Source organism: Triturus cristatus, chromosome 10 (assembly GCF_964204655.1).
Source record: "Triturus cristatus chromosome 10, aTriCri1.1, whole genome shotgun sequence".
Lineage (NCBI taxonomy): Eukaryota > Metazoa > Chordata > Amphibia > Caudata > Salamandridae > Triturus > Triturus cristatus.
Genome location: NC_140593.1, coordinates 783,169,853 through 783,182,350, shown reverse-complemented (window position 1 = coordinate 783,182,350; position 12,498 = coordinate 783,169,853). Strand labels below are relative to the sequence as shown.

At 47.3% G+C, this 12,498-nt stretch overlaps 1 long non-coding RNA gene across 1 annotated transcript; it reads right to left on the bottom strand.

Moving 5' to 3' along the window:
* Positions 1-388: 388 nt before the first annotated feature.
* LOC146789994 (uncharacterized) lies at positions 389-10,786 on the bottom strand. Its single transcript, XR_014969513.1, has 3 exons — positions 10,602-10,786; positions 844-974; positions 389-723 (listed from the first exon to the last, which is right to left on the bottom strand). It is a non-coding gene; the product is annotated as an uncharacterized LOC146789994 (long non-coding RNA).
* Between the last annotated feature and the right edge of the window lie 1,712 nt (positions 10,787-12,498).

Below are 12,498 nucleotides of genomic sequence, written 5' to 3'. Positions count from 1 at the left end.
ATTATTATTATTATTTTATCATGCAGAAAACACTATAGTAAACCACATTATTCTTGCCCTTCCATCAGAATGCTAAAATAGCGGTCTAACATGAGATGATAAAATGGTGGCAAGAAACAAAAAAGCTGCTTTCAATAGTCTATAAGACTTGTATAGCGCACACTCGTAAACGCACAGCACTCATGCTAACGGTCTCTCACTGATGAAGGAATGGACAAATCCAACGTTCGTGCAGTGAAGCGAGAGACAGTATTCAGCTGACGAGCAGTCAACACCAAGCTGACTGTGTCGCTCTGAATGTCCATGACAGCCAACAATGGAGGAATAAAACATTTTCCAGCATATGCAACAAGAATTTTAGATTCGATTAAGGACACGGAGGCAAGGATTATGCTTCACAATCTTTACTGCATAATTAAACAGCAGCCAATGAAAACACAGTAACATAAAAACACAACAAATCCCATGAGGCTTTGAACCACGCCTTCTTCAAACACCAATCCTATTAGTTAAATGTCTACAAAATAGCGAGGCACCATCTTACTGCCTCTTTCTTTGCACAAGCAATGTTTCCCTATTGTGAATCAAAAACAGAATACAGTTGAGCTCTCAATGGAGAGTAACTTCAAAATAACAGGTCCCAGAAGAGAAAACTTATCCACAGGGGTGCGGAACGCCATCTGACCAAGAAATTCCATATTAAACTCTGTTTGGAATCCGTTCCTGAAATCAAAAAGAAGTTTTAGTATCATAGAACCCAAGAACCGTCTCTTCTCAAGTGAGGAAAAAACAACATGTCAAGTATATCATATGACATCATGGCAGTTAAGAAATCATTCTTACCTGTCCCACCGGGTGGGATAATCCTCGCCTCCGTGTCCTTAATAGAATCTAAAATTCTTGTTGCATATGCTGGAAAATGTTCTATTCTATGGCAGGATCGGAGGCTCAGATTATGCTGGTTCAAAGCTGACCTACAACAACAGAAGAAACATGTACAATTGGTTTGTAATAAAAAAAATTAAACATTGAGTCAGATGACCAATCAGCTACCTTAAGAATATCTTCTAATCTGGATCCCATGGCAAAGGCTTTGGACGCCATTGCACCCCTTGTCGAGTGAGCACCATTTACAGAAACATCTATACCAGCTTCAGCCATGACCCATTGAACCCAGCGTGCTAACGTCGCTGCTGAAACAGGACAAAAATGTTTTTGAATAGATAAAAGCAAAGGCCCTAAAGGATCTGTTCTGAGAGACAAAATACGCTTTTCATATGATTTTAAGCATTTCACCACACATAGTTTGCCATTATGAGGAAAAGCAGGATAATCACTTGAACGTGACATAGTCTTAGTTCTCCTGATAATAATAAATGATACACCATGATGACAAAATAACCTACCTGCTAGATCTAGTGCACGTACGTCTGACACTCTCCAACAGGATATGAGACACAAAAGCATGGTATGTTTCGCAGAAAGTTGTTTTAATGATAAATATTTTTTTTCAGGCCAAGATTTTAATAAAGACAACCCAACAGAAATATCCTATAGAGTGCTGTATCTTGGTTTCGGGGGTCGTGCGACCCTAATGCCTTTCAATAATTTGCAAACAACCGGATGAACTCCTACCGGTTTTCCATCTTTGTGATTATGCCCGGCAGACAAAGCAGATCTAAAATTGTTTACTGACCTGTAACAAAGCCCGGACTCTGCATATTCTGAGAGAAAATTCAAGACATCTTTCAAATCGCATCCCACAGGATTCACCTCCCGTTGAAGGCACCACCCCACCCATCGTTTCCATGCAGCAGAATATTGTTTACGGGTGATAGGAGCCCAAGCTTGTTGTATAAATCCGGCAGCTGCCGATGAAAGGCCCTCAATTTGTTTGTGTCTCCTGAGATTGTCTACACCAAGAGTACCAGTTGGTATTGAAGAATCAACAGGTGTGGGGACCCGACTGGGTCCAGGCGTAACTGTGGAAATACAGAAATTTGTAATGGTAGATTTACCAGAAAAAGTGCTCCTTGGAACCGATTTACCATGGTTTGATGAATACTTGGCAAGTATAGCTAAGAAAGGCCACAAAACAGTGTGATTACGGGAAGCCCCCTACTCCAACACTGAAATAACACCGACTGAGACAAAAATCCCAAAGAGAAGATCAGAAAAGAGGAAAGAACGCAAAGCATATGCGTCAACCTTGTCCTCCCCTGTCACTTGTCTTCTTTCTTCCCCATAGGATAGCAGCTGGCCAGCCCGAAGCTTTAGAACAGCACAACGGGATGACAGCACCCTGAGATATGCGTAGGACCAGGCACTAGAAGAGGACCCCCACAAGGTAGGCCCATATGTTTGTATGAAAAATGATCTCCTATATAGAATTAGTAGGGATCCGATCATAAGAAGATACAACTCCTTGTACCCCTGGCGTTTCGTCAACAAGCTTTACATCTGGCCCATAGTCAGGCTGGGGGGGGGGGTCACTACGGACAGGAACACACCCCTCTGTACATATTAGAGACATTTTATTGGCCAGGAATATACAAGGAAGTAGCCCGGTTTTGTACTTCCTGCAGTAGGTGTCAGTTGGTCAACCCCCCTACAGATAAAAAAGCACCCTTACACCCTTTACCGATATACCGGTCTGGCGGGTGGGGATGGACCTTGTGGGACCCCTTGTGCCTTCAGCTAGGGGCCACCAGTACATACTGGTTCTGATGGACTATGCCACCCGTTATCCCGAAGCAATACCACTAACAAGCATGACCACCCTTTCGGTTGCCCAAGCTATGGTCTTTTTCTTTTCAAGGGTTGGGTTTCCCTCAGAAATCCTAACCGACCAGGGTACTCCCTTCATGTCATGATTGATGAAAGAGATCTGCTCTCTTCTTGGGGTTTGTCAGATACGAACGGCGGTATATCACCCCAAGACTGACGGTTTAGTGGAAAGATATAACCGAACGTATAAAAACCCCGTTAAGGAAGTGTATCACCGACACTGAGAAAGACTGGGACCACAAATTCCCCCTGGTATTGTTTGCAGTTAGAACCCATGAGCAGAAGTCCATGGGATTTAGCCTGTTTGAGCTTTTGTTCGGGCGACGCCCTCGCACTCTTTTAGAAATGGCCGCTGAACAATGGACTGAGGAGGAGGATGAGGGAAGACCTTTGTTGACGTATTCAGCAACGATGAAGTCAACGCTGGCTACTTTGTGGGAAGAGGTACATCAAAAACTGAAAAGGGCACAACAGAGACAGAAAACAAATTATGACAAAAACACCCGACTTAGAATACTAACAGTAGGGGATAAGGTACTGATACTCCTACCCTCCTCTGACAAGAAACTCCTAGTGACCTGGTAAGGACCGTACACAGTGTTAGAACAAGTAACCCCTGTTACCTATAGTGTAGCTGTTCCCCATACCGGACTCCGCGGACAGTTGTACCACATAAATCTACTGAAGAAGTGGGAGGACACACCCCCGCACACCGGGAACACCGTGGTTTCTATTAACCACATTACCCACACCAATCACATAGAGATACCCCTCCAACCGTCCTGTAAGAATCACCTAGAAAGACCTAACACAGGGGAAGCACTTAACCTGACACAGAAACAGCAGCTACACAAATTGTTGGATGGCTTCTCAGGGCTATGTTCTAGCAACCCAGGACGGACTCCCTTGGCACAACATAACATCCAAACAGAGTCAGGAAAAGTGGTAAAACTACAGCCTTATCGCATTCCCGAGGCCAGGCGACAAGCCGTACAACGGAAAGTAAAGGCTATGCTAGAGGCAGACATTATAGAACCCTCTCACAGCAATTGGTGTTCACCGGTGGTGCTAGTCCCGAAGCCAGACAGCAGTTTAAGTTTCTGCATAGACTTCCGCCAGTTGAACGCCCACTCCAAGTATGACAGCTATCCTATGCCCAGGGTTGATGAACTAGTAGAAAGACTGGGGGGGGGGGCGGGTAATGTCTATTATCGACCTAACAAAAGGCTACTGGCAGATACCCCTCAGTCAGACGGCCAGAGAGAAAACAGCCTTTTCCACCCCCTCAGGTCTGTACCACTTCAAAGTTATGCTGTTTGGCCTACACGGGCCGCCACTACCTTTCAAAGGTTGATCGATGTAATCTTACAGGGCCATCAGGAATATGCGGTGGCATACCTTGATGATATTGTGGTGTACAGTCCTAATTGGGAAGCACACCTACAGCACTTGCGAAACGTCTTCCACTCTCTACACCAATCGGAATTGACACTAAACCCCAAAACGAGCACTCTAGGAACTGAACACAGAGTATCTGGGATATACCATACATGCAGGAACACTACAGCCCCAACACAACAAGCTAGAAGCAATACAAGGGATCCCAAGACCGACCACAAAGAAAGATGTACGTGCTTTCCTTGGGCTGGTAGGATATTACAGGCAGTTTATTCCTAACTATTTCACCATTGCTTGTCCGCTCACTGACCTATTATTGCTTAGACACCCAAACAAACCCATAGAATGGACCGCCAGTCAGGAAGAGAGCTTCAAAACCCTTAAAAAATAACTATGTCAAGCACCTGTGCTGATGTGTCCTGACTTTAACAAACCGTTCATCCTGCAAACAGATGCCTCTGATCGAGGCTTGGGGGCCTTTTTATCACAACCCGATCAATACGGGGACCTTAGACCCATACTGTACCTCAGCCGAAAACTCTTTCCTCGTGAAACACATTTCGCCACCATGGAGAAGGAGTGCTTAGCCATTAAGTGGGCCATGGAGGCCTTACAGTACTATTTACTAGGGAGAACCTTTTTTCTAATTATGGACCATGCTCCTCTCACATGGCTAGCTACTCATAAAGACACGAGCCCCAAGGTCCTCCGTTGGTTTTTGTCCTTACAACCTTTTTCTTTCCAGGCCCTCCATGCACCAGGCCGAACCCAAGGAAATGTTGATTTCTTGTCACAGTACCCTACAACTGTATGGCCCGATCGTCCATACTGGGAGGGAAGGCAGTGTAATGCCGCGCTGTTCCCGAGCGGGGATTCCAACATGGCGCCCATGTTAAACCCCCTGGAGTGCCAGGTGAGCGTTCTAGACGCCTCCCCCAACGCAACGTGCGGTTATGAGGAGGAGCAAGGCGAAGCAGAAAAGAACGCTCGTTGTACCGGAAAAGGAACTGGAGCAAGGAGGACTGCTACAGACACCTGGAGAACGAAAAGCCTGCAGAGGAAAAGAAGACCCAACGCGACCACAGGAACCACCTAGAGGCAACGCTCTCAAGTCCAGCTGACCCGGAGAAGAGGAGGGCGGAGAGACTTCCCCTGCCACGACCCAGGAGGGCCGTGGCTCCAGTCAAGTGACTTTGATTTCCTATCTTACTGCGGGGTGGTGGAGACAGGGATTGTAACCTCACCGCATGTGGACTGTGCACTGAGACCCTTCACCCCTAGCCTCTACAATAACACTGCACTAGCACTTCCCCGGGTGTAGGTGATGGTAAATCCGCCCCAGAGTTGCAGTACTGACTTTTGTTTGTTCCTTTCCTCCGAGGGCTTTACAACCCCAGTTCCCTTCCTCCAACGGTCCTGGCTGAGACCACAGGAAACAACTGCATCATCATCCCAGATCCCAGCAGCTGACAAGGACCCTGCAGACACAGTGACTGCACTGTATCCGAAGGGAGCCTCCCGCCTTTTGTTTGTTTGCCCATACCCTCTATCTTGTCCTACCCTTTAATCCCTTTTGGACGCACTTCTGTTTAATTGACCATTAAAATCTATATCGCCTCCGACTCCTGCCTAAGCATTCTGCATCACTAGGTGACCACAGTCTCATCATGAACTTTTTGCGATTTATCACAAAGCCTAGGTTTTGTAATAGAGACACTGTCCATTGTAGGTGTGTCATTAGCAATGATCGATTCTGTGCTAATAGAAGCATGTCGTCTAGATAGACAATGATGCGAACGCCCATTTCTCTTAATCTTGTCACAACAGGTTTCAGGAGTTTGGTGAAAACCCAAGGGGAGGATGAGAGGCCAAAGGGGAGGGATTGATATCGGAACGGCTGGTCCTTCCATTGAATCTGGAGATAACGTTGATGAGAGGGGGGGATCGGGACTGTCAGATAAGCATCCTTTAGATCTAACTGGATCATCCAATATTTTCCCAATAACAGGTCTCTCAGCAGATGGATGCCTTCCATCATGAAGTGACGATAGGTCACAAAGGGATTGAAAGCTCGGAGGTTTAAAATCAATCCCTGACCACCTCCTTTCTTTTGAACTAAAAAGACATTGCTGCAAAAACCTCCTGTATGGAGGGTTCCCGCAGCAATGACCTGTCTTCTCAAAAGATCTCTCAGCTCGAAGTCTATAAAAGACTCTTCTTGTTGGGAAAAATGGAGAGGTGGAGGGGGGTTTAGTTAGGTCGGAGGGAAGGTCAATTCTATCTGGTACCCTTGAACTGTGTTCAGGACCCAAGTATCTGCAGTTATCTTTAACCAATAGTGTATGAAATGCATTAGTCTGCCCCCCCAAGGGAATAAAAGGAAGGAAAGGTTGAATCAGTACCTGAGGACTGGGCATTGTTGTTACGGAAGCCTCTGTTGACGCTCTCTTGAAGCGGCCCCTGAAACTTCGGGATCTGGTTGGGTAGAAACCAGCTTGGGCCAGGTCCTGTGCTTATCCCCTGCATCTGGGGTTGTAGCAGCGGTGAGGACCTTGCTGATTGAAGCGGCCGGTCGAGTGTCCTCTGCCACGACTGGTCCTATCAGAGAGGGGATGGAAAACTCTCTTAAGAGATGACTGAGATTCGTGTAATGATGTGAATGTATTGATACATTTTGCAATGTCTTTCACAAAGTGGTCTCCGAACAGTTGACTCTCTGCCAAGGGGCCGGGTACTGCAGATGCCAACTCGCCTAGTTGGGGGTCAATCTGTAGGAGAACAGATTTGCTCCTCTCAGAGGAGAGTGTGCAGTTTGCGTTGCCAAGGAGGCAAATCGCTCTTTGAGTCCATCCCGCGCGGATGTCAGGGTGGATTGCGGGATCCGTCTACTGGGCCTGGAGGGCCAGTTCTAGAATTTTGGCCAGAGGGCCGGACACATCATGAAGTTTGTCCTGGCATACTCTCAGGGCTCTATCGATTCCCTTTTTGAGATCTTTGTGAAATGTTTTGAGAAAGGTTTGCATGGACATGTCTATGTCAGGAGTGAGAGCAATTTTGTTAGGAAGGTCTGGACAGGGACATTCAGACCTTTAGCGGGATCTGACTTCTTTGACGAAACTTTTCCGTAGATTGATCTGCATATATTCTGCCGGGGCTGGGGACCACTCTGAAGATCTAGGGTGAACAATGCTAGCTGGATCAAAAGGGAAAGGGGACTGAGCCGAGGGGGAAGAGGGACGCTTGCGTTTCTTAGAATACTTATTGGCTCGTGACTCCTGGGAGGAGGAGGCATCAGTATCTGCGCCCATGCTAGGGGAAGGAAGGGGAGAGACGGTGGCGGTAAGGACAACGGGTCCGTGTTATAGTCATGATCCCTTGCTTTCTCTGTGACTTTAGTGTAGATTTTCACATGAGGCCAGGAGTGACCGGAGGGCTTTGAAGCGGGGCGAGGATTAGAGGGAGGGGTGGAAGGTGACGTGGAGGGCTTGCTACCTACAAGTTTGTCAAGGCATTGTGATATAGGTAAAAGGGCAGAGGACAAACCTTTGTCAAGTTTCTTGTCAAGGGTTTTGTCAATAAAAATGTCCATGTTTTCGTCATAATAAAACTCCTTTGGACCTGCTCACACACACCTCGTAATCAGACATGGTGTAGGGAATAGTGTTCTTCCTAGCTCAAATTTCCCCAGAGAGTAGCCAAATTATTACAGCCCTTAGCAGCTGCCTATGCAACCTCGCTTCACGGAGGGGCCACTCGCAAGGAAAGAGCGCAGGGCGTGCCTGCCACAGCCCGGCCGCTCGGACCACAGTCGTAAAACTGCTGAAATAAGAACGGGGGGGAAGGAAAGCGCAACAAGCACAGAGGGAATAAAATGAACGCAGGGAACACAGAATCTGTAATGGAAAAGAAGAACATTTCTACTACATTTCTCACAAATATCTAAATCGGGCAACGTGCGTTAACTAGGCTAATCGTGAGCATCAACAGTATGTAACATTAATATACAAGGAAAAATAAGCCCTATATAAGCAGTTAATGCGTAACCAATGTATAAAAAAGAGGCGCTTATCTTGCCTGCGGAGCAGCAAAGGAAGCGTCAGTAAGATGGTGACTCGATATTTTGTAGATAATGGACTAATATGATTGGTGTTTGAAGGAGGCGTGGTTCAAAGCCTCATGGGATTTGTAGTGTTTTTATATGTTACAGTTTTTTCATTGGCTGCTGTTTAATTATGCAGTAAAGATTGAGAAGCATACTCCTAGCCTCCGGTCCTGCCATAGAATCCAGCACTCACACACATGTGGCACAGGTATTCTATCAGTGCCATGCTCACTCACTGTATAAGCAGTTAAGGAGCTTGAAATACGGATGGCACTGCGCAATGCTAACATGTCCAAAGTCAAATTTTTTTGTCTTAAAATCATCACTTGGGCATATACTTGCATTTGAGCACCAATAAAAAGTCTGACTTGGATGAAAAAAAAAATCCTTAGCCATATTACACATAGGAGTTCAGCCAAACCTTCCCTTCCCTTGCCACTGCAGTCAATCCACTGCAGAGCTGAACAGTAACAGTACATTAACCAGCTACATGTGCTGGTATCGAGTTCCAGAGTGCTCAGAAGTAAGGTTACTCACATATTCTAAACCATCCATATAAGCAGACAATAGATCCTGATGGAGACAACACTGTGCTTGTGCTGTAGGAGGGTAACAAGTGTTTATCCAGCTCGTCGCTACTTGTTAAATTCAATCAAATGAAAAAAGGGTATTAAATCCAAACGAAAGGTTTATTCAACAGCACAACACCCTTCACAAGTAATCAATGACTAAGTACCAGTTTTCTCTGCCCGGCCCCTCACATTCCATTCTAGAATGCCTCTATCTCATACTGCCAGACCCTTAGTTAATGCATGCACACACAAACATCCCCAACCTACATAGGTACTAAATTCATAAACAATCCCCAGCCTTCCCCATCTCCGTCCATGTGTTAACATAACCATATCTCTCCATACAGTCCCCAACCCAGAATATTATACAAATACATTAAGTTTGGGCTGTGTATGTTACTATTTGGAAAACGCTCCTATTGTCAGTTGGACAGACGAGTTGCTCTTAAGATGGTGGTGCTCCCTAGACTATTATACTTCTTTGCGGTTCTGCCCATATGGATACCATGTGCTATGTAAAGGAACTTGATTCACTGCTTATCGCCTTTATCTGGGTTACGAGCCGCCAAAGAGTAGAACTAGCAACACTGCAATACCCTGTACGGGAGTGTTACATACTAGGGTTACTTACTGTGACTATGCTGTGCGGTGTTATGATTTTCTGTTAGGGTTATATGTTTAGGGTATAGTGATTCACTGTTCCTTACCTGATTTGCTGTGGTTCCGAATGTTCATTGTTATAGAACTCTAGAATTATCCTGCAGGAAAGAATCCAAGCAACGGCTCCTTGTGGCAGTTGCGTTGGGACTCTCATGCGGATGGTTGCGCTCCAGTGGACTCCTCATTTATGCATGAATAAACCTCTGTTTAACTACTTCTTGGTCCTGACCTTTATTGGCTCAACATATTGGCAACGAGTTGTGTCTGAGGAGCCCACCGCACATTCCGACTGTCTGCCTTCATCGTTGTGGTTCCTGTCTGTTGGTGGTCAGCTGTTTTTGCCCATCCGAGTGGTGAGGCGTGTCGGGCAGTTTGTAGATTTCCTGATGTTCTAGACAGTCTTGGATGGTTTCTGAAGCCGACAGGCATTTTAGATTGAAATCTCTTTATTGATTTTGACACAATACATTACAGACCGCCTACATCCGCAGGCCGGCGGTGATGGAACTTCTAGCAAGCAGGGAGTGTCATTTAATAACAATGAAAAGAAAACTAAAAGTGTGAAAAGGTCAGACTCAAGAAGAGAGAAGGGGGGTGGGGAAGGGGGTGGACGCGGGAGTGGAGTTGTCGGGGGGTGTGTGGGCCGTGTAGGTTAAGTAGAGACGAGAGACTGTGGGATTGTCGTTTAACCGGTTTATTCCTCAACACAAGGTAAGTTTGTTTAGTGTCCTGAAAGTGAGGAGCGCTGGGGTAATAGAACTGGAGTTGTCTCCGCTCCTCGTCTCCGTCTTCTAGGGTCCCGAGGGGTCTCCAGGTTGCTTCACCGGAAGGGACTCAGGCGGTTATACATAAAAAAAAAAAGAAAAGAAATCCGCCATAGTCTCAGGCACAGTTCAAAGGTCGTAGGGTAGGGGTGTGTGGGGTCACCGTAGTAAGGAAGGTGTGCACGTTTAAGGAGCTAAGCCACCACCGTTACGAATACAGCAGGGTATCAGCAGCAGATGAACCGTCTGCTCGCTTCAGGAGGCGTCCCCGTATTTTTACAACACCCGCCGCCCTGAGCCCAGGAGACGTTCTCGTACCTGCTGAAGCCAGGAACCTCCGGGTCACTGGCCGGGCGCTGCGTGGTTCCAGCCTCCTGGCTCGTCCGCCGATCGTCCTCCGCCTGCACTGGTCACCGCTCTCTTCTCCTCGTCCTTCTGCTCGTCTCCGCCTCGGTGGTCCCGCTCTCCTCGCTCCTCCGATTCTCCTTCCAGTTCCGTGTCCGCTCCTCTTTCCGTCTGACTCGTCCAATCCGGAGCATCGGTGTCATCGGGGGCGTGTCCTTCCCACGACGAGGAGGCTGTGTCCTGAAAGGGCCAGCGCTCCAAAAAGCCTTCCGTCGGTAATTGAGGTGATCTGGTCCTGGCCTCCAGGGGCTGTGGGGCATAAGAGGGGGGCGACAAGGGTGAGTCCGGGGTCAGTTGCAGAGGGATAGGGAGCACATCCCGACAGGAGTCAACATTCATGGCTTCCCTTTTGACTCTGGTACTTTATAAAGCCACAATTGGTGTCGGTGTCGTTAAGCGTAGGATCCTCAAATATTGAGGGCAGGACAATTATCGGAATTCGTCTGACAAATACTGTATGCAGGGGTGCCACGGTTTATCAAAGAGAGGCAATTGCTGTGCGGCTATAGCCATCAACTTTTCCATGCCCAAAACGTCCCAGACCTTATGTAGCCAATCAAGGTGTGTTGGCACCGCATCTGTTGCCCACCTTGCAAGTAGGGTGATCGCTCTGCTCGATCACAGCGGGTACATCAGGGGATTGGGAAGGCCTAATAGTATGTGGCTCAGGAATTTGGGTATATCTGGGAAATATGGTGTTGACGGATTCCAAGACTTTGGAACAGAGCGGTTCCAACTTGGGACATTGCCAAAGTGTGTGCATAAGTGTGCCTTGTTGTTCACATTAGCGCTAACATCTCCCATCTCCGGACTGGTTCCACGCAGCCACTCTGTTAGGAGTGTAATACCAGTAGTGGGCAATCTTGAGGAGTTTCTCTTTGCTACTAGTGTTTAGTGCTGAGTAGCGTGCCCGGTGGAGTATATCATTCCATTCCTTATCCGTAAAAGTACGCTCACATTCTCTCTCACAACGGGCGCGGGCCGGTGAGGCTACAGGATGGATCGGTTTTACCAAGAAGGCGTAGATGTCTGAGAGTAGCTTGGCATCCGAGGTTCTGGTGAGGATCCACTTCTTGAATGCCGTCAAGGGTCTGCTGGCATGGGGGCGGATCCAGGTCTGAGTGACCCAGTAGGCCACCATGAGGTATTGCCACTGTGTAGAGTTCAGTAGGTTGAAGTGGGTTTACAATGTGCGGAACTCCATAAGTCCATCAGCCTCAAACATGTTGCCTATTCGCTTACAGTTGGCCTCCTGCCAGGGCTTAAACCCTGCCCCTGTGAGTGCTGGTGGAAAGTCTGGGTTGCAAATCACAGGTGTTTGCAGCGATATTGGAGTGGAGAGCCCATGTCGTTGCTGTACCCTATCCCACACCCCGACTATGGTCCGAATGACTAGGAAGACATACACACCCATCTGCCTGTAAGCTTTCGGCAACCTTGTTATCTTTCAAATATGGGTGGCTGCAATGACCTGGTCGATGAAACACCAATGTTTTTCAGTGAGTGCACAGGACCATTCCACCATGTAGCGGAGCTGCGCTACCTGGTAATAACACCGCAGGTTCAGGACACCCAAGCCCCCAGCGACCAGGGGAGGTAAGCTCGAGCCTTAAATATTCACGCTCGCTTGCCCTCCCAGATGAAATCCCAAACAGAGATTGTATCCTACCAAGGACACATGGGGGAGGCTGAAGGGGCAGTGTTTGCATAGTGTAGAGGACCTTAGGAAGAGTGTCATTTTAATTGCTGCAAGGCATACCAGCCATGAGAGCTTATGCGTCTTCCATTTGGTGAGATTGTGCCTCACAAG